The sequence below is a fragment of the Dipodomys ordii genome, unplaced genomic scaffold (genome assembly GCF_000151885.1).
Source record: "Dipodomys ordii isolate 6190 unplaced genomic scaffold, Dord_2.0 Scaffold14, whole genome shotgun sequence".
In the NCBI taxonomy this organism is placed as follows: domain Eukaryota; kingdom Metazoa; phylum Chordata; class Mammalia; order Rodentia; family Heteromyidae; genus Dipodomys; species Dipodomys ordii.
Genome location: NW_012267230.1, coordinates 7396237 through 7415665, shown reverse-complemented (window position 1 = coordinate 7415665; position 19429 = coordinate 7396237). Strand labels below are relative to the sequence as shown.

Genomic DNA, 19429 nt, shown 5'->3' with positions numbered 1-19429 from the left:
CTGAAGCTTGACCTCTGCTTCTGCCCTGAAGCTCATCTTGCCAGAGGTTGAAAGTCAGGGGCCACTCCATTTTCCGTGACTCTTTTCAAGTTAGTCATGAGGGATATTCCACAAACATGGCACAAACATGGCACCTGGTCTCCCACCCAAAGCTTGCGCTCATACTCTCTGTCTCTCTCTGTCTCTGTCTCTGTCTCTCTCTCTCTCTCCCCCCTCCTCACAGGATGTACATCAGAGGTCTTTGGAGTAGGACAAGGAGCCTCTTTGCCTGAAGTCTTTGTGTCTGGGTTCCAGAGATCACATCCTACGTACAGAGGAACGCAGAACCCAGGCAGAGACATGATTGAAGAAGCAGATTTCATCTGGCCACCCAGGCACCCCTCTGTCACACCCCTGTCCACCCGCCTCCACCGCCAGACCCCAGACAGCCCAGGGCCCAGCCCTACGCTGGGCTCTCAGAGCTGGTAGTCGCCATGTTGTCAGACACAGGACTCCGCGCCCCAGCCCTCCTTTACCCCTTGGTCCAGCTTTTGTTTCATCATCTTCAGCCACCTTTTGAGCATCTCTGGACAGAGTTGAGTCTTCCCTCCCGGTGCACACACAACGCATGCTCCCCAGTTATCCTGACCAATCTGCACATTGTCATGACGCCCCGACTCTGCAGAGTGACCTTGGACAAGTCATTTAACCTGAGCCCTTGTAGCCGTGTGGTGTGCACGGGTGTAAAGAGCCTCGCAATGGTGAGAAAAAGTGTTAGTCCCCCCCTTTTTTTGTGAGTCATGGGGCTTGAACTCTGGGCCATGGGTGCTGTCCCTCAGCTCTTCAGCTCAAAGCGAGCACTCTGCCACTTGAGCTACAATGCCACTTCCGGTTTTCTGGTGGTTTATTGGAGATAGGAGTCTCATGGACTTTTCTGCCTGGGCTGGCTTTGAGCCTGGATCCTTAGATCTCAGCCTCCTGAGTAGCTAAGATTACAGGCGTGAGCCACTGGTGCTCAGCTGTGAGCTGCTTATACTAGATGCTCATTCAGTGTGTTTATCAAACTGAATAATTAACAAGCATCACTTTATGGGCTCTGTTTGGCAGTGAATGGATTCTGTGTCAATGCCAAGAGGAGACTGGGAAAGGGGAGGGGGAAGGGAAGGGAAGGGAGCAGGCAGCCGGGAGCCTGTGCATTCCCTTTACCCAAGCCTATTAAGTAGAAAAGTTGTCAACTTGAGTTTGGGGTTTAGAATAAGAAGAGGGAGCTCAAAGATAAAGGGGATGTGTCAGTCTTCTGTGAAATCTAGGGCATTGGCTCACTTCTCCTTTAAAATAAAATAGGTCAGCGAAGTGAAATTGTGTGCTTAATCAAAGATGTCCTAGGGTGTATCTAAGAGGGAGAGGGAGGGAGTCACAGAGAGAGGGAGACAGAGGGAGGGAGGAAGAAAGGGAGACAAAGGGAGGGAAGAAGAGGGAAAGGGAGTGAGGGGGGAAGGGAGAGGAGAGAAAAAGAGAGGAGAGAGAAATAGAGGGAGAAGGAAGGAGGGTGGAGGAGAAGGATAGAGAGAGGGGGAGGAGAAGGGAGAGAGAACCAGAGTATCTTTTCGTGTCTTTCCTTTCAGCTCAACTACTCAGCCGGCTCCCTCTGCCTCCTTCATTTCTGTCCTGCGTGTGAATAGGTTAGGCTCCACAGCGCATAACTTTGGGGTGCGGAGGTGGGGGAGGACCCCAGGATACGTCAGGAGATGGGAAGTTCTAGAAATTCCTTAGGGATAATGACATACTCAATCAAACCATCCATCAAATGGGAGTCTACAACAAAGAGCTTTTTAGACATGAAATGACCCAAAATATTTTAGTCATCCATGTTGCTCTTTCTTGGGTAACTACTGAGTGGATGGATGGCACAAGAAAGGAAGGAAGGAAGAAAGGAAGAAAGAAAGAGAGAGAGAGAAGGAAGGAAGGAAGAAAGAAAGAAAGAAAGAAAGAGAAAGAAAGAGGATAAATAAGGGCTCAGAAGTCCAATATGGTGGACATGAGAGTAACTCCAATATGGCCGACAAGAAATGTGAAGTCCAGGGGCTGGGAAGGTGGCTCAGTGGTAGAGCGCTTGCCTAGCATGCATGAAGCCTTGGGTTTGATTCCTCAGCACCACATAAACAAAAAAAAAAAAAGGAAAGAAATAAAATGTAAGGACAAAAAATTATTTTTGAAAAGAACAAGAAAGGAAATATTAAGTCCCAGAACAATACTTAGCCATAAGCACAGAAAGTAGTGAGCCACCCCGTGAGAGAGGTCAAGAGGAAGGTATTATAGAAGAAGGAAGGGATCTATACAATGCTAGGAGCTACGTCTGTATATTTGTCAAATTGCTCACTGCTAACCCACAGAGGAGTCAGGAAATTCAGAATAAAAAGAAATGTATAAGCTGGTCACCAATGGCTCACATCTGTAATCCTAGCTACTAGGCTAGGATTTAAGGATTGGCGTTTGAAGCCAGTCCTAGCAGTAAAGTATTGAGACTCTTATCTCCAATTAGCCACCAAAAAACCAGAAGTGGAGCTGTGGCTCAAATAGTCGAGTGCTTTCCTGGAACACAGAAGCTCAGAGACAGTACCCAGGCCAAGAGTTCAAGCCCCAAGACTGACATAATCAATCAACCAACCAATAAATAAAATGTGTAGAGAAGAAACTCAACATAATTTTAGCCATGGATCATATTAATAGTTATAATAATGCAAACTTTGTCATTGCTTTAAACAGGAGTTTGGATGTGATTTAATTGAGATGTACTGTAGTGAGACCATAAAAGTAGGAAGAGAAGTTGGAGAAGTCGATTAAAAAGAGCTAGATGATTGACCATCACAATCAAAAGCTGATAGCTAATTTCTAAAACTCACAATTCTGGAAGTAAGATCATATTATGCGTATGACAGAGACATGAGAAAATGGCCAAAGAGACATTTAAAAGAGAACAAATGGTTATTTCTCAGAATCAAGACAGAGATGCCTATGGTCAAGTCTGATCTGATCACCCATCTATCTATCATCCATCTATCATCCCAATCCATCCACTCATTTATTTATTTTTAGCACTACCAGAGTTTAACTCAGGAGCTCATGCTTGCTAGGCAGATGCTGTACCACTTGAGCAATGCCCCAAGCTCTATTTTTTTTGTAATTTTCATTTTAAACCATGTACATATGCTACCTTTGACATAGTGGAAAAGCATAAATAAAATACAATATTTCCTGTCAAAACAGAAGATGTAGAAAAATGTAGAAAAACATAAATAAAATACAGTATTTCTTGTCAAAACAGGAAATGTAGAAAAACATAAATAAAACACAATATTTCTTGTCAAAACAGAAAATGTAGGAAAATGTGAAGAAAGGTAAACAAAGGAATTAGCTCAGAGTCTGAGAATTGGTGTTGCATGGTTCAAATTCCTCTGAGTTTTATTACAATCCTTTTATTGTATTTTTAAAGACTTGATGATTACAAAATATTATGGTTTCTTCTTTTACGTATTTCATCGAATATTATACCATGAGAGTGTTCTCAAGTCATTGAATTCGTTTAAAACACCATTCCAACATCTGCATTAGATGACATCGAGAAGATTTACAATCATTTCCCCAAATGGTCCTGTATTATTGGGCATTTAAGTTCTGTCTGATTTTTCAAAGTTTTTTTTTTGTTGTTGTTGTTCACTAGTGCCACCATGAACAGTTTTGTGCCTAAACTTATTTGCTCATCTCTGATCATCTTTCTTGGGAGTGAAATTACTCAATCAACAACAAGAAAGGCAAAATATTGAAGGAGAAAGAAAAAAAAACACCATTCAAATCAATGATAGGAACTTAACAACCCCCTGCATCATTGCTTTGGATGTTTTTAAACACTACATTTCAAATACTATTTTTTTTTAAGTTGCTCTTCACCCAGAGGCAGCCCACATCTGCCAACATCGGGGCAAAATGGCTACACCACCGTCAAAAAGGAATGTTTATTTAGACGATTTCTACACTGAGAGAATATGAGCCTCATTTGCATCATTAGAGGCTTTTCCCCGCCTAGAGCTATAGAGATCTTGGTTTTCTTCTGCATGTACACTCTCATATCACTCAGCTTGACAGAGAAGTAACATGTAATTCTTTCCCTATCTGAACTTGTCATTGACGTTTAAAGATGAGTTAATAAAATTCACATGTCATGGGCAGACAAAGAGTTTCTAGACACCTTGAATAATAGTGGCTTTTTAAAAAAAACAATAATAAGTCATTGATAGAATCAGAAGCTATAGTTTTGTTTTTTTTTTTATCAAATCCAAGAGGAAAGGAAGAAGTCAGTTCTTATGTGGATGATACAATATGGGAGGTCAACTCAGCTCCCTGGAGGGACAGAGTCAGCCTTGAGTCAGCCCAGACCCCGAGTCAAGTCCTTGTTCCTGGCACCAGTAATCAAGAGGACTTGTGCATTTCCTAGGCACCCTTTGTTTGTAGAGTGGTTTGGGGTTCTTCTTGTTGTTTATATAAACACTTTGTGGCCGATGACATTTTTCTCTACATGCCTCTTCTCTCTTCCCATAGACCCCTGCAAATGGCATACACTCCCCTTGGTGTGGAGTTTGGTAACATGAACGGCTTTGGACATTGTAATATGGGCAGATGTGACCAGGAGAGTGTGAGCTAGAGTACGGGAGCTGGCCTGCATTTCTGGTCACCCTTCTTGAACTGCCGCCGTGATGCACACAAGGACATTGCCCCAGACAGAGGTCATGTGATCTATCTACATCCAGCCCCAGTCAGCGCTGACCCAACCAACCCAGAGGTCCATGGCCAAAAACATCCACACAGAAGCCAGTTCCCATCACCAAATGCACATGAAGTGGACAGCTGTAGTTATTGAACAGTGAGCGATGCTGGGCTGTTGATCACATAGGACAGACGCAGCAGTGACCAATATCTAACATCTAACGATGAACATTTTGAGATCAGCTCACGCAACCTGTGCGTCAGCCTCATCCCTCAAAAGAGGTTCTTAAGGCCACACAAGGAGTAAAAATCAAGGCTGGGTGCCAGTGGCTCACGCCTGTCATGCTAACTACTCAGGAAGCTGAGATCTGAGGACCATAGCTAAAAACCAGCTGGAAGAGGAAAGTCCCTGAGACTCTTATCTCCAATGAGCTACCAGAAAACCAGGAAGTGGAGCTGTGGCTCAAAGTGGTAGAATGCTCGCCTTGAGCAAAAGAGCTCAGGGACAGCGCCCAGGTCCTGAGTTCAAGCCCAGGTCCTGAGTTCAAGCCCCATGACTGGAAAGAAGAAAAGAGAGAGAGATAGAGAGGCGAACATGATAAACAACCCGATCCTTCCCAGCCTGACATTTCACACGATCCTCATAATGGCAAATGAGTCCCTCAGTTGCCATGACTTGTGTTAGATCTCACATGGACTACAAAGTAAGGCCAGGGCGCGAATTTGAATCACATCATTAAAGGCAGCACCTCCCACCCATACAGAGGAAGGACGTGGCACACACCACAGAATGAAATTAAACGACAAAGACATTGCCGGCAAGCAGCCCTAAGAGATTTTTGTCAGGGTGGTGAGAAGTTCATTGGATTTCTCATCGCTGACTTTTCCACCATTCCTTGCTACACAGGGAGGAATCTGACTGGTGGATGAGACTTGAAAAAGCAAACTTGGAGCTTCTTAAGCCAATTCTTCCCCTGGCTACATCTCCCCAGTACAGACCTGCGGGCACATATGAGGCGGCAATAAACAACTCAGCTTTCACCGCCTTCCCCAGACCTTGAAATGTCTCACTGAGCTCACTCTCGGGTTTAATGGAGGGCGTGAAATTCATGGTATCGACCTCCTCCGCTTTCAGGGCTGAAGGCATCAAGGTCACACCAAGCTGAGGTAACCAGGACAGCAAAGCAAATCTGAACTTGTTTTGATTGGATTTATCTTTCACATCAGATTAAGGCCCTGGGTGTGTGTGGGGGGGTACAGTAGCTTTGACAGGATTTGACAGGAAGCCACATTACCTATTCTAAAGAAGAAGCCACGTGCGTGTGTGTTTGAACTGTGTCCTCCAGCCACCCCCAAAGAGAGGCCCCTGGAGGTTTCCAGACAAAATGATGAGCTTTGAGATTGCACTCTGGGGCTTTCTGATTTCTTTAAAAGGAAGGGGATTGTGCCATGAGCCTTTGAACCGATAACTGTCCCAAACTTGACCAGCAAAGAAGCTTGGCTTGTAGCCCACAGGTCAACCTGCCTGCTGACTATTTTGGGTGGGATGCAAGTGTCTACATCTGTATTCCCTGAAATAAGCAGATTCAAGGGAGCTCTCAAATAGTGTCATTCCTTAGGAAGGCAAAGTCAAAGTTCAGCAAAAACAAAACACCAGGAAGCAAGTACTCAAACAAGGTGGGGTGGGGTCAAGGGAAAAGGGGGTAGACAAACAAGGAGGAGAAGGAGAGAATGCAATTAAGAATCCAACGTAGCTGTGGCTCATGCCTGTAATCCTAGCTACTCAGAAGGCTGAGATCTGAGGATTGCAGTTCAAAGCCAGCCCAGGTAGAAACGTCCCTGTAAGACTCTTATCTCTAATTAACCATTCAAACTCCAGAAGTGGTGCTATGGCTCAAGTGGTAGAGCACTAGCCTTGAATACAAAGAGGCTCAGAGACAGTATCCAGGCCCTGAGTTCAAGCCCCATGACTGACAAGAAGAAGAAGGAGGAGGAGAAGGAGGAGGAAGAGGAGGAGGAGGAGGAAGGAGGAGGATGAGGAAGAGGAGGAGGTGGAAGTGGAGGAGAAGGAGAAGGAGGAGGAGAAGGAGGAGGAGGAGGAGGAGGAATTATCCAATGTATTCTCCAAAATTAAGAAGAGCAAGGGAAGGGGTTGGTAGGGGAGGGATGGGAGCAAATACTAAAAGAGGTTACATTGATCAAGACTCTGTTCATACACCACTTCATGAAATGTCACATCCTTTGTACAACTGCTTAAAATAATAATGAGAAGAAACTAGGCACCTGTGGCTCATGCCTGTCATCCTAGCTACTCAGGAGGCTGAGGTCTGAGGATCACAGTTCAAAGCCAGTCAGGGCAGGAAAGTCCATGAGACTCTTATCTCCAACAAAACACTCGAAAACCGGAAGTAGCATTGTGCTCAAGCGGTAGAGTGCTCGCCTTGAGCTGAAGAGCACAGGGACAGGGCCCAAGCCCAGAGTTCAAGCCCCGGACCCCCCAAAAAAATTATAAGAAGAAAGAAAGAGAGAATATGCTAAGAAATCAAAGGCACCCAAATGCACAGGAGAGAGCATCTGTCTCTGAAGAGCTCACAGGAAGGGTGACGTGGAATACAATCCCTCAGAATATACAGAAATGGCCCAACACACTGAGTGCAAGAATTCAGTGATTCAAGGAGTCAAACACATCAATAGAGAAAGACATAGACAAATGCAGAGGCAGAGAGAGAGGGGGGTAGGGACAAGGGGAGAGAAGGAGAGAGTGAAAGGAAGAGCCCAAGGACAATAATCCAGAATCACTGACGACAAAGATTATTCAGAACTCTGGATTCCAGGTTCAAGTCCTACCACCTCCACCTCTATGCCCAAATAGGTGACATATCTAATGCTTGTCTGTCTTAGTTTTGCCTATGAGATGACCATCAGCTTTTAGGAAGCCTTGGATTTGTTAGGACAGAGAGACGAGCTCAGAGCTGAGTAGAAGTTACAAAGAACAAAGGAGGACTGGCCTCTCAGAGGGCAGAACACTGGCAGGGGCCTGCGGAGAGCTGAAAACCAACCCCAGTTCACACCCAGCGGCCAGTTTGCTACCCTGAAGGCTGGTCTCTGGCCACTGCCTAAGATACCGACGTTGCCAGAATTTTCTAAAACATCTCCAAACAGAAAACACTGCATTGCTCCAAAAACTAGATACAGTATATGTCCTTTGCAAAGAATTTACTAGCCAGGCACTGGTGGCTCACGCCTGTAATCCTAGCTACTCAGGAGGCTTCAGATCTGAGGGTCAAGGTTCGAAGCCAGCCCAGACAGGAAAGTCCGTGAGACTCTTATCTTCAATAAACCACTCAGAAAAAAAAAGCCAGAAGTAGAACTGTAGCTCAAGTGGTAGCGTGCTAGCCTTGAGCACAAAGAGGCTCAGGGATAATACCCAGACCCTAAGTTCAAGGCCCAGGACCAGCAAAAAGATAAATGAATGGATCAAGGAATCAAGGAATCAATGAATGAATGAATTTACTGCCAGCCCAACCCCTTAGCAAGAGTGAGCACCCTTACAGATAACCCAGTTTCCCTTTCTTGGGGATGTCGCCCACCCAGTATCATGTTAGGGGGTGACTGGACAGTCCAGAGATTTTTACAATGACCCAGCTTGGATCCAGTGACCCAACCTCCCCTTTGCCAGTGGGGCTGGCAGGGTCTCTGATGAGCCATGGCCAGGACATACGACTGACCTACCCCACGGAGAGCAGTCACTCAGAGTCACAACAAAGCCACATCATCTAGTCGGAAAAGCAAGAGGGTGTCCCAAGTTCAAATCGCCATGTCCTTGCCCAAAGAAGTTATCCTGGGATAACAGAATACAGATGTTCACTGCACACAAGGTTTCTGAAGCTTTCTTAGCAGCTCAAACCCTTATAAGTCTGTCTCTGTCTCTGTCTGTCTCTGTCTGTATCTCTGTCTCTGTCTCTGTCTCTCTCTCTCTCTCTCTCTCTCTCACACACACACACACACACTTAGGAAGAAGCCTGAATGGAAGAACTGGGTTTGTTGAAAGTAAACACCAGGGCGTGATCTCCAGAGCCAGGTGAGCATGTTTCCAGAAAGAAAAGCGAACGGAGTCATTTCCCATATGTCTAAGGGGGGGTGGCGGGGGAGGAGAGATCATGGCCACAGTAGGAACTTGACAGATGTTTGTTGGAAATTCCAGAAATCCAAGAGAGCGTGGGGGTGGGGATGGCCAGCTGAGGGAGGCAGAGGACAAGATTCTTCTAGATTCTTTAAAAAAGAGTTTTAAGAATACCTGTATACGGATGTGCGCATGCTCTCTTTGCTCTTGGGTAAATAACTAGAAATGGGGTGGCGGGGTCTAGACACGGGAAGACATATTAGTGGCTGTCACAAATCACCATGAGCTCCGTGGCTTCTAACAAGGTCATCTTACCTCAGAGTTGGGAGATGGGAAGTTGAAGGTGTCTTCCCACCACATACTGTGTGGGGACCAGCTGTCCCTCAGCCTGGAGGCAGGAGGTTAAAGGCAGAGCTTCTGATTTTACTATTCTAATAGGTGCACCCTGGTGTCTGCTTTCTGGGTTCTTTTATTTCTTTGTGTTAGGTTTTTAAAAAGAGGTAACCAAGTAAGAAGTACACCATGCATGTGGTATTCAGGTGAGGGGTAGGTTTATTCAGTAGACCTGCTGGGACCAGGCCAGGTTGGCACTCCATGCAGCTGGCAAAGAGGGCATCTGGCCCTAGGCTAGGCCTTATCTAGGGTAGGGGCAGGGAAAGGTGTGGCCAGGAAAGGGAGGTGGGACCAGGTAAGAGGAGGTGGGACCAGGTGGGAGAAAGGTGTGGCCACATCAGATCCAGATGTGACCTCAGCGGATGCGGATGTGACCTCTTCCAGGTGTGCCCATTGCCTAGGTAACATAAGTACTGAGTGGAGTCTGCTCGCCATCATGAAATGGGGCGCAGATTCTCTCTGGCTACTTCCTGCTGGCCAAGGGGCCGTCGACATTAGGGGTAAAAGGGCAGAATGTGGTTTCCTTCCAGAGAAGGCATTGAGCAGCAGTTGTCCCTTGGTAGGCGTGAATCCTTAGATGATGTCTGCAGGAAGCGAGTCTCTTGGATGAAGCCTGGAGGAAGTCTTCTCAGGCAGCGGGCTGGACAAAGACAAAAAGGAAAAATATTACTGAAAAGAAAAGATTGGATGTCTGTGGCTTGGAGGTGACTTAAGGGATGAGGTAGTGAGGTATGTGGAGAGGAGAGAAGCTGGCTCAGTGTTACTCACCCCGATCTTCAGGGATGTGAGACAGCCTTACCTTGGTAAGTCCAAGGGAGGAACAGGTGTACCTGGAAGTCAGCGTTGGTATAGAAGCAAGAGCAGGAGCCCTTTTTATTTTTTTTTTTTTTGTCGGTCGTGGGGCTTGAACTCTGGGCCTGGGCGCTGTCCCTCAGCTCTTCAGCTCAAGGCGAGCGCACTACCACTTGAGCTACAGCACCACTTCCGGTTTTCTGGTGGTTTATTGGAGATAGGAGTCTCACGGTCTCTCCCGCCCGGGCTGGCTTTGAACCGAGATCCTCAGATCTCAGCCTCCTGAGTAGCTAGGATTACAGGCGTGAGCCACCAGCACCCAGCTGCCCTTTTTATTCTTGACAGGTGAATCCACTGTGGCTGTCCCTTGAGCTTGACTACGGTGGGCGTAGTCAGCAGAACCTGGCGAGGGCCTGTCCACATAGGGTGTAAACCAGATAGATTAAGGGTCTTGAGAAACACTTGATCTCCAGGCAAAATTGGGGGAGTGGGAAAGGGGCCTTGATGAGGCTGAGGGAGATACTGATCAGCATGTTGGCGCAGCATGTGCCTAAGAAAGGTTAGGACGGGAAGGTAGTCTCTTAGTGGAGTCTTGGTATTGTCAGTAGGGAAATTACCTAGGAGAAAAGGCCTTCCATACATTAACTCAAAGGAGCTGAGGAAAGTAGGGCTGCGGGTGAGCGCCAGGGGTAACAGTTCTGGCCAGGATTGCTGGAGCTCTAGAGAAAGTTTCGTAAGCTGTGTTTTGAACACAACTTATCAACTCATCAGCTTATCAATGCATCAGCTCTTTCAACCTTTCCAGAAGGTGAAGATTCCACTGGATGTTTAGAGAGGATGCCACCTGTTGGGTCACTTTGGAGATGAAAGCAGGTCCGTTGTCAGATTGAAGTGACCTGGGTAAGCCAAACCTAGGAATAATTTCTTTAATAAGGACAGAGGCAACAGCGTCAGCCGTCTCTGACGTTGTGGGATAGGCTTCCATCCAGCCTGAAACGGTGTCCACCATGGTTAGAAGGTATTTCAGCCGCTTACATCTGGGCATGTGAGTGAAGTCTATCTGCCAGTCTTCCCTGTGCTTGGTGCGTGGGGAATGCAGCTGGTCAGAGGCCACCCTGTGAGGAGGTCAGGGAACAATTGGGGCAGGCTTGGGTCGGGTAGTTAGGCTAGGGCAATGGATTACAGGTTTCAGAAGGTGGGAGAGAGGCTTGTATCCAATATGCAGCGCCTGGTGAACCTGGGAAAGAAAGCTGTCTGCTTGTGTCTCAGGAAGAACAACTCGTCCTTCCAGGGACCACCATCCCTGTGCTTCCTGGGAGGCTCCCTGCTGGGTAAGTTTCTCGAGCTCCTGTGGGGTATAAGAGGATTGTATACCAGAAGCAGGGGAGCTGGAAGTTGTCCCTGGAGTTGTCTCTGGGCTGCTAGCTTTGTCCTGGCCTGCTTTTGAATTGCCAACTGTAATGGCATCCAGTCCCATCTGGTGTCCCCAGCAGTGAATGATGGCTACCTGTTGGGGAAGGGAAGCAGCTTCTAAAAGCTTAAGAATAAGTGAGGCATTAGTAATGAAGTCCCTTTGGTGGTCAGGAAGCCACGCTCCTTCCAGATTGCTGCATGCGAATGGAGAATGTGATAGGCATATTTTGAATCTGTATAAATATTAATCTTCCAACCCTTGGCTGAAATTCAGGCCCTAGTTAAAGCTATAAGTTCTGCCTTTGGTGAGGCAGGGCTAGGGGGCAGAAGGCTGCTTTCAAGAATGGTAGAGTTACTAACGATGGCATAGCCCGCAACTCGGCTTCCTGAAGAGGTAGATGTGGAACTGCTATGGATGTACCAGGTGTCTTCTGGGTCAGGAAGAGGAGTTTCCGAGATACCTGTAAAATGGGGTGTGAATTCCTCCAAGGTCTCTGCACAGGAATGGGAAAGAGGGTTAGAAGTGGATGGAAGCAAGGTGGCTGGATTGAGCGGGGAGCAGCTTTCCAGTGAGAAGTCAGGGTTTTGAATAAAAGTAACATGAAACAGCTGTAGGCGGGAAGGGGAAAGGGAAGATAGAAAAAAAGGTCCTTTAGTCTGTGGGGAGAGCGAATGGTAGTGGGTTGGCCCAAAGTGAGTTTTGTGCTCTCCTGTGCCAACGTGGCTGCTGCTGCCAAAGCTCGAAGCCAGGCTGGCCAGCCTTTTACCGTTGGGTCTAGCTGCTTTGAGAGGGAGGCCACAGGTCTAAAGGAGGGGCCTGACATTTGTCCAAGAACCCCAAGGCCAATTCTCCACTTCTCAGTGACATAGAGTATAAAGGGTTCCTTAAGGTTGGGTAAAGCCAGTGCTGGAGCCCGAAGAAGTGCTTGCTTCAGAACTTTAAATGGGGTGTCAATGGGCTTTGTGAGGGCTGGCGGCTCTCATAGGGAACCCTTGGTTGCTTCATAAAGAGATTTGACCAAGATAGCAAAACCGGGGATCCAAATACAAAGGAAGCCTGCAAGTCCCAGGAAAGACAGAACGTCCTCCTTGGTCTGTGGGACAGAGAGAGAGTCAATGTAGGCTTTCCTATCAAGATTAATTCTTCTCTCTGTAGGAGTTATGGACAAACCCAAGTATGTTACCTCTGGCTTTGTTATCTGGGGAAGGGGAGACTCTATATCCTTTTGTCAACAGGAAGTTGAGGAGGTCAGCTGTATGTTGGGGAGCCAACTCAAAGGAAGGGCTGCAAAGCAAAAGCTCATCCACATACTGGAGAACGATGCTAGGAGACACCTGAAGAGAGAGGCGATCCTTGGCTGAAGCCTGTCCAGGAACCCTTGAGGGAGCACTGTCCCGGTCAGCTGTTGTGCCCTTGAAGTGTCTGGGTCCACCCAAGAAGTCTTGGCAGTCAGGATGCAGGAGGATTGTGAAGACTGCATCCTTGAGGTCCAGCACTGAGAAGTGGGTGGGACCAGGAGGTATCTGTGAAAGGAGGGTATATGGGTTAGGCACAACAGGATGAATGGGAAGGACTGCAGCATTAATAATGTGCAGGTCCTGGACTAGGCGATAGGTCCCAACAGGTTTAACTACTGGCAAGATAGGGGTGTTAAAGGGGGAGTTAGTAGGTCTGAGAAGTCCTTGTTTAAGAAGGCGAAGGATGATGGGTTTTAAACCTTGCCTGTGCCTAAGGGAAATGGGGTATTGGAAAGTACTAGGGAAATGGGTAGGGTCTTTAAGTTTAATGAGGACAGGAGTATGGTGTCTAGCCATAGTAGGAGTGGAAGTATCCCAGATAAGAGGGTTGACAAGATCTGGAGAGACAGGGAAAGGATCTAGTTGGGAGATTACAGGTGGAGGTTCATCTAAGGATAAAAGTAGAACAGGTGTAGGCTGTTTGGGGATATGGAATGAGAGGGAGACTTGAAATTTAGAGAGCAAGTCTCTCCCTAGGAGTGGGGTAGGACAGTGAGGTAGGATTAGGAAGGAGTGTGAAAATGGTAAGTCTTCTATTTTACATGATACTGGTCCCGTAGCTGGGGGACAGGTAGGTAGGCCATCCACACCCACCACCGAGATCTGGGAGGGAAAGTCTTGCCTGTATATTGAGATAGCACCAAATAAGTCACTCCTGTATCCAAGAGAAAAGATATTAACTTACCGGCTACATAGAAACACACCTTGAGCTCCGCCATGAGCTGGTTGTTGGAAGCCAGCGGCCCTGGGCACCCTCATTTCTGTAACCAAGCAGAAAATCTCCGACGTATCTGTCTCCACCTGCCTGGGATGGGTGGGGTGGGGGAAGGGCTGGCCTACCTTGTAGAGGTGAGGAGGGGCATTCAACTCCCCAGGGTCCATGCTGCCCACACATTGGGCACGGTCCAGGTGGAGGTCGTGGTGAAGGACAGAATTTTGCCCCGTGGCCCTCTTGCCCACACTTGAAGCATGCTCCAGGTGGTGTGTGTTGGGTGCCTCTTCTCGGAGGAGAAGTGTTACAGGTACGTAAGCCAGGTAAAGACCACATTTCCTTTTGGACAATGTCATCCCCTTCCCTCTCTCCCTCTCCCAGTTTTCCCCTCCCATCCCCCACCCACAAGTTGTGGAGTTTTTCCCCCATGGTGTCCAGTGAGGACCCTTGCAGGTTCTCTTCTTTCTAAATAGAGATGTCCACTGTCTTTTCATGTGCTTATTTCCCAGCTGCCTATCTCCTTTGGCGAAGTAGGAATTTAGAGCTTTGGCCCATTTTTAATCGGGTTGTTTGTTTCCTTATCATTGGATTTTGAAGGATATAAATGTGTGTGTATATATGTGTATGTGTGTATATATATGCATATATATATATCCTCTAGATTTATCTCTTGTTGGATCTATGCTTCACAAATATTTTCTCCTAAGCTTAGAGCTTATCCTTTTATGGTTTTAACAGATCTCCTTATAATAGCCCCAAATTGGGATGAGTCCAAATGTTCACCAATAAGTGGCTAGACACGCTGTGGTACACCTTTCTAATCAAGTGCTGCTCGCCTGTGAGAAGAATAAGCTATTTATATATCCAACAACATGGATTAATCTTAGCCTAATTATGAAGATGAAGGGAATCCAGACCAACAATCAGTACAGCTGTATGCTCACATTTATGTCAAACTCAAGCAAAGACAAAGTGATCTGGGCTGTCAGAAAGCAATTAGTGATTGCACAGGAGGTCGAGGAGGTGGGCGAGGCAGGGGTGGTGCGGGGTGAGTGGGAGGGACAAAGGGCTACGGAGGGACTCTCAGGGTAATGAACACGTTCATGTTGATTGTGGTGATGTTTCCAAGGTTGTATGCTTACATCAGAGCTTGTAAAATTGCGCGGTTTCCACGCACACAGTTTAGCATGTGCTAATTATACTTTGACAAACCTGTGATTTTAAACGAAGGTTTAAGAGCTTTACTGACTAAATGCAATGCGGGGAATCACATTTGATCTAGACTTATGGAAATTGATTGCAGAAAAAAAATAAGTCTGGGGAAATTGGGCACTGGCTAAGAAAGAGAATTGCTGGTAATTGTTTGATCGTGGGCACGCGTGGAATTTTTCGAGACTTTTCTCTGAGGTGCACACTAGAGGGTGAGCAGATGGAGGGTTAGGGTGCTGGAGTTCTGCTGCAGGAAAGCGTCCTTGCTGGGTAGAAGGTGGAGAGCTAGGCAGGCCATGTGGAACCCCCCTGTCAGCCCCCTCCCTTTCAGATGCATTCCAAAACTTCCGTGGCAGAAAGTTCCACTGTTTACATCTCTAAAGATGTCTCACTTGCTCTTTACGCCTCCACTTTCCCATCTCCATGGAGAAGATGAAAACGCACCTGTGTCTCAGGCTCAAGGCCCAATCCGTGGGAGATGTGCAAAGGTGACTGGGCACATAGCAGACGGTCATAGTAGATGCTCAATAAAGGACAGCAGGGGTCAGTGGTGGCTGACACTCTCACCAAAGGCAAGAGATGACCTTAGAGCATTACCCGAGGTGCAGGAAGTGCTCCACACGTCTGCATTCAATAAGCACAGTGCCTGATGCTTTCAGTCTCTCCACAATGACTCTGTGCCCACCCTTCTCCACCCCCCCCAGTTCTAAGATCTTCACCCCGCTTTGCATGAGCAGTAAAAGAGAGGTCGAGAGAAACGGAGACTTGTCCGAGTCCCGTTGATTCAGCCAAGTGGCAGGTGCAGACCTTGGAATCTATTTTTCTTAAGCAGGAAGTACTGGATCCTCACCACCGCCTTCCACACACACACACTCCCACCCCCAAATTCTTTATCCACTCAGAACCTCAGTACGCTTGTCTGAAAAATAAATAACAACAAAGCCATCTGAAGGAGAACTCCGGGTTCGGCTCATTGGTCTCAGAAATAGCCCCCAAAGGGCTGCCATTCTGTGAGAACATTGGGTGAAAGGCTCCCGAATCCATTTGCCACGAGCGCACGCAGTCAGGAGGAAGTGTTTGCATTTTAAGAGCTCATTTTCCCGGCGTGACAACGTAGCTCAGCTCTGCTGGGGCCTCCTCCCAGACTTCAAGACCCAATCGGTGCCAATGGGCTGGAAGAAGAGGAAGAAAAGGAAGTCTGATGAACTCCCTCTTCATGCTCAGAGACAGCCAGCTAGCTCTTGATTTGAGACAAAATACAATCGCGCTCTCAGCCGATTTTCTTGAGGAGCCTAACAGTTTTAATTCCCACCTACCCACCTCATCTTCTTCTTAAGGACAAGGCTTTCTCCAACCACATGATAGAGCTGTGCTTTGCCTCTGTCTGGAGATCAGGATTCTCCCATGATCCCCTAGGGTCTCTGGGTCTCATTGATGCATCTATAGTACATCTTTCTTAGCCTATATAGTGAGTCAATGCACATTCAAAAATGGGATCAAGGCCACCAGCTTTGTGAGCTCCCCCGGAGTCTGTGAGTCTGTTTCTAGTTGTGATTGACACTCACGTGCTGTCAGTTAAAATCAGTGACCACCAGGCAAGCAGAAAGTGCTTGTCGAAGGGCACTAAACAAACCCCAAGACCACATGGAATGGAGGTTGGTTTTGTTTGTTTGTTTTTCCACGAGGGATGTCTGAGTCATTTAACTAATCACCAGCTTCATTCAGCCTAGCCAAGCCTTGTGCTAGAATTTCATTCTTCCTTTTGATTTCTCAGATGTAAGCAAACAGAAATCTGCAATGTTGTAAGCGTGCTGCAAGTCCACTTCATCCTTGGGATTGGAACTTGACCTGTGGAAGTCAACTAAGTCCTCCAAATTTGTTCTCGACGGCATGTCTGTGTTTTTGCCCTCGAATTGTGTGGTGCGGGCCGTGTTGAAGGGGAGTCTGAGGGGTGAACAGTAGTGGTTGAGAAGGAGGAAGCCACCGTGTATTCTAAAAAATAACCGTCCTCGGGAATCCCATCCTAGCCAGGCCTTGTGCACAGCCCAAGAGGCCTCTTGGCCTCTGTCCATTTTTATAACATGGATTTGCCGCAGACAGAGAGAGAGCAGGTTTCTTCATAGATGGGAAGAGGCTCTCTATCCTTTGGAGAAGGAAGTGAGTAGAGTTTGAATGATGTCATATCCCCCACCCAGCATGCACTGGGGCAGGGATTCTCCGGGCACAACCATATTTTCAAATGTTATCATTTTTAAAAATAATGTGTTTTTGATATCAAGAAAAAAAATCAAGGGATGCTAAATGGGATACTCCACCCAGATACCTTGGGGTGCCTTTTACTATCTGGGTGCCTCTTGCGGTTCTCAAGGCACTGGGGTTGCTTTCTCCTAGGGCCTGAGGGTTAATCACCCTGCAGAGCGGCCTTGTGAGAACAAACCTGAGGTACAATTTGGGCCCCCGAACTCTTTTCTGTGCGACCAGGCTGGAGCCATCCTCTGTGGGCCACAAGCTGAAGGTCCAGCCTGGCTTCCCTCCCTCTCTTGCCTCCCGAATTTCCTGGCATTTCTTCTAGAAGCATCTTTTTTTAAAATCAATGTGTTGCATGTCTGATCGGGTCTCAAGTTCTACTGGAAATCCAATCTGGTATAAATGATTACAAATAAGTGTCTATACTTTTCTCTCTCTCTCTCTCTCTCTCTCTCTCTCTCTCTGTGTGTGTGTGTGTGTGTGTGTATGTGATTTAGATATTTTGTGATGTCCAAATCTGACAATTATGAAATTGCATGTTACATATCAAAGGGTTTTTTTAAATTTAAATACTTATCATTATCATCTTTTCATGTCCACAAATACCCTCCAATAGCACACTGCAAACAGCCACCTGCATTCCCATTGTGCGGTAGCAATCTGATGGCATCCAAACGCTTGTGTTGTTTATTGCTATGGTAACAATGTTGGGTTGAACATCTTTGACGGAAAACTTCTATGAGTCCGTTTGTTCCTGTTCTGCTGAAAAATCCTGGTCCTGGTTTGAATTTTGCAGTTATGGCTCTCTCTGTGTATGTGTGTGTGTGTGTGTGTGTGTGTGTGCGCGTGCGCGCGTGCGTGTGCACGTGCATGTTAGTCCTGGCACTTGAACTCAGGGCCTGAGCATTCTTCCAGAGGTTTGGTTTGTTTTGTTTGCTTAAGACTAGTGCTCTGCCACTAACACCACAGCTCCATTTCTGGCTTTTTGATGGTTAATTAGAGTCTCATGGACTTTCCTACCCAGGCTGGCTTTGAACTGCAATCCTCAGATCACTGCCTCCTAAGTAGTTTGGATTACAGGCATGAGCCACCTGGCTCGTTGTTATTCCCAAATGCCTTCCAATAAGATCAGGACAGTTCACAGCCCTGTGAGTACCATCCTTGCTCCCCATCTCCACCTGTCCATCTTCTAGGACTAAGAAGGGAGGACAAACCCCCAAGAAGCCTGTAGCCTGCACAATTCTAACCCAAACTATAGCCTCTCAGAATGACTTATTGCTCCCCCTTTGAACTCACTCGTCTGAGTCTAACCTATACTTTATCATTTGTCATGTGAGTTAAAATTACTTCTGGCTGGGCGCTGATAGCTCATGCCTGTAATCCTAGTTACTCAGGAAGTTGAGATCTGAAGATCACAGTTTGAAGCCAGCCTGGGCAGAAAAGTCCCCATGAGACTCTTATCTCCAAGTAACCACTCAAAAGCCAAAAGTGGTGCTGTGACTCAAGCGGTAGAGCACCAGCCTTAAGCACAAAGAGGCTCAGAGGAGGGTGCCCAGGCCCTGACTTCAAGCTCCACAACCGCCAACAAGAACAACAAATTACTTTTCTGAAAGAATTGTATTTCAACAAAGTTGAAGGCAGAGGCTGGAGCTGATGCTTATACACTAGGCATTCACAGCCCCATTATTTGCAGTAGCCAAAAGGTAGAGGGAGGGGGAATCCAAGTATTTGTCCACAGGTAAATGGATAAAGAGATGGTGGTGTATACAGAAGATAGACTACCGTTCAGCATAAAAGGATGTGACATTCTGATGCATGCAACAAGACAGAAGAACATTGAAATCATTATGCTACTTGAGGAAGCCAGGAGCACAAGGACAAATTCTGTGTTTCCAATTGGATACCATTCCTAGACTGGACAGATTCATGGACATGGGAGGCAGAAGTTCCCAGGGAGTGGGGAAGAAGACAGGAACAGACCGCTGTTGGTGGATACAGAGTTTCCATGTGGGAGGGCGAACCCTGGAAATGGAGTGCGGGAATAACTGCATAATGTGGTGACTGCACCTAGCACCACTGAGTCACACACTTGGCATGCTTAGCACCAGAAACGTATGGATATTTGAGCACATTTGACAGAGTACAAATGAAATGACTTTTTCTAATGAGAGAAATGATTAAAAATATCCCTTTCCTGTATCCCATAAGACAATTGGCCTTCCTTAGGAAAACATTCCTTTTTATATACTTTTGTCCTCTTTTCCTTCCTTCCTTCCTTCCTT

The 19429-nt window shown here is 46.8% G+C and overlaps 1 long non-coding RNA gene across 1 annotated transcript; it reads right to left on the bottom strand.

The window, feature by feature from the left end:
• Positions 1-9695: 9695 nt before the first annotated feature.
• On the bottom strand, positions 9696-13919 carry LOC105982080. Its single transcript, XR_001174861.1, has 3 exons — positions 13820-13919; positions 13665-13740; positions 9696-9896 (listed from the first exon to the last, which is right to left on the bottom strand). It is a non-coding gene; the product is annotated as an uncharacterized LOC105982080 (long non-coding RNA).
• Positions 13920-19429: the final 5510 nt, after the last annotated feature.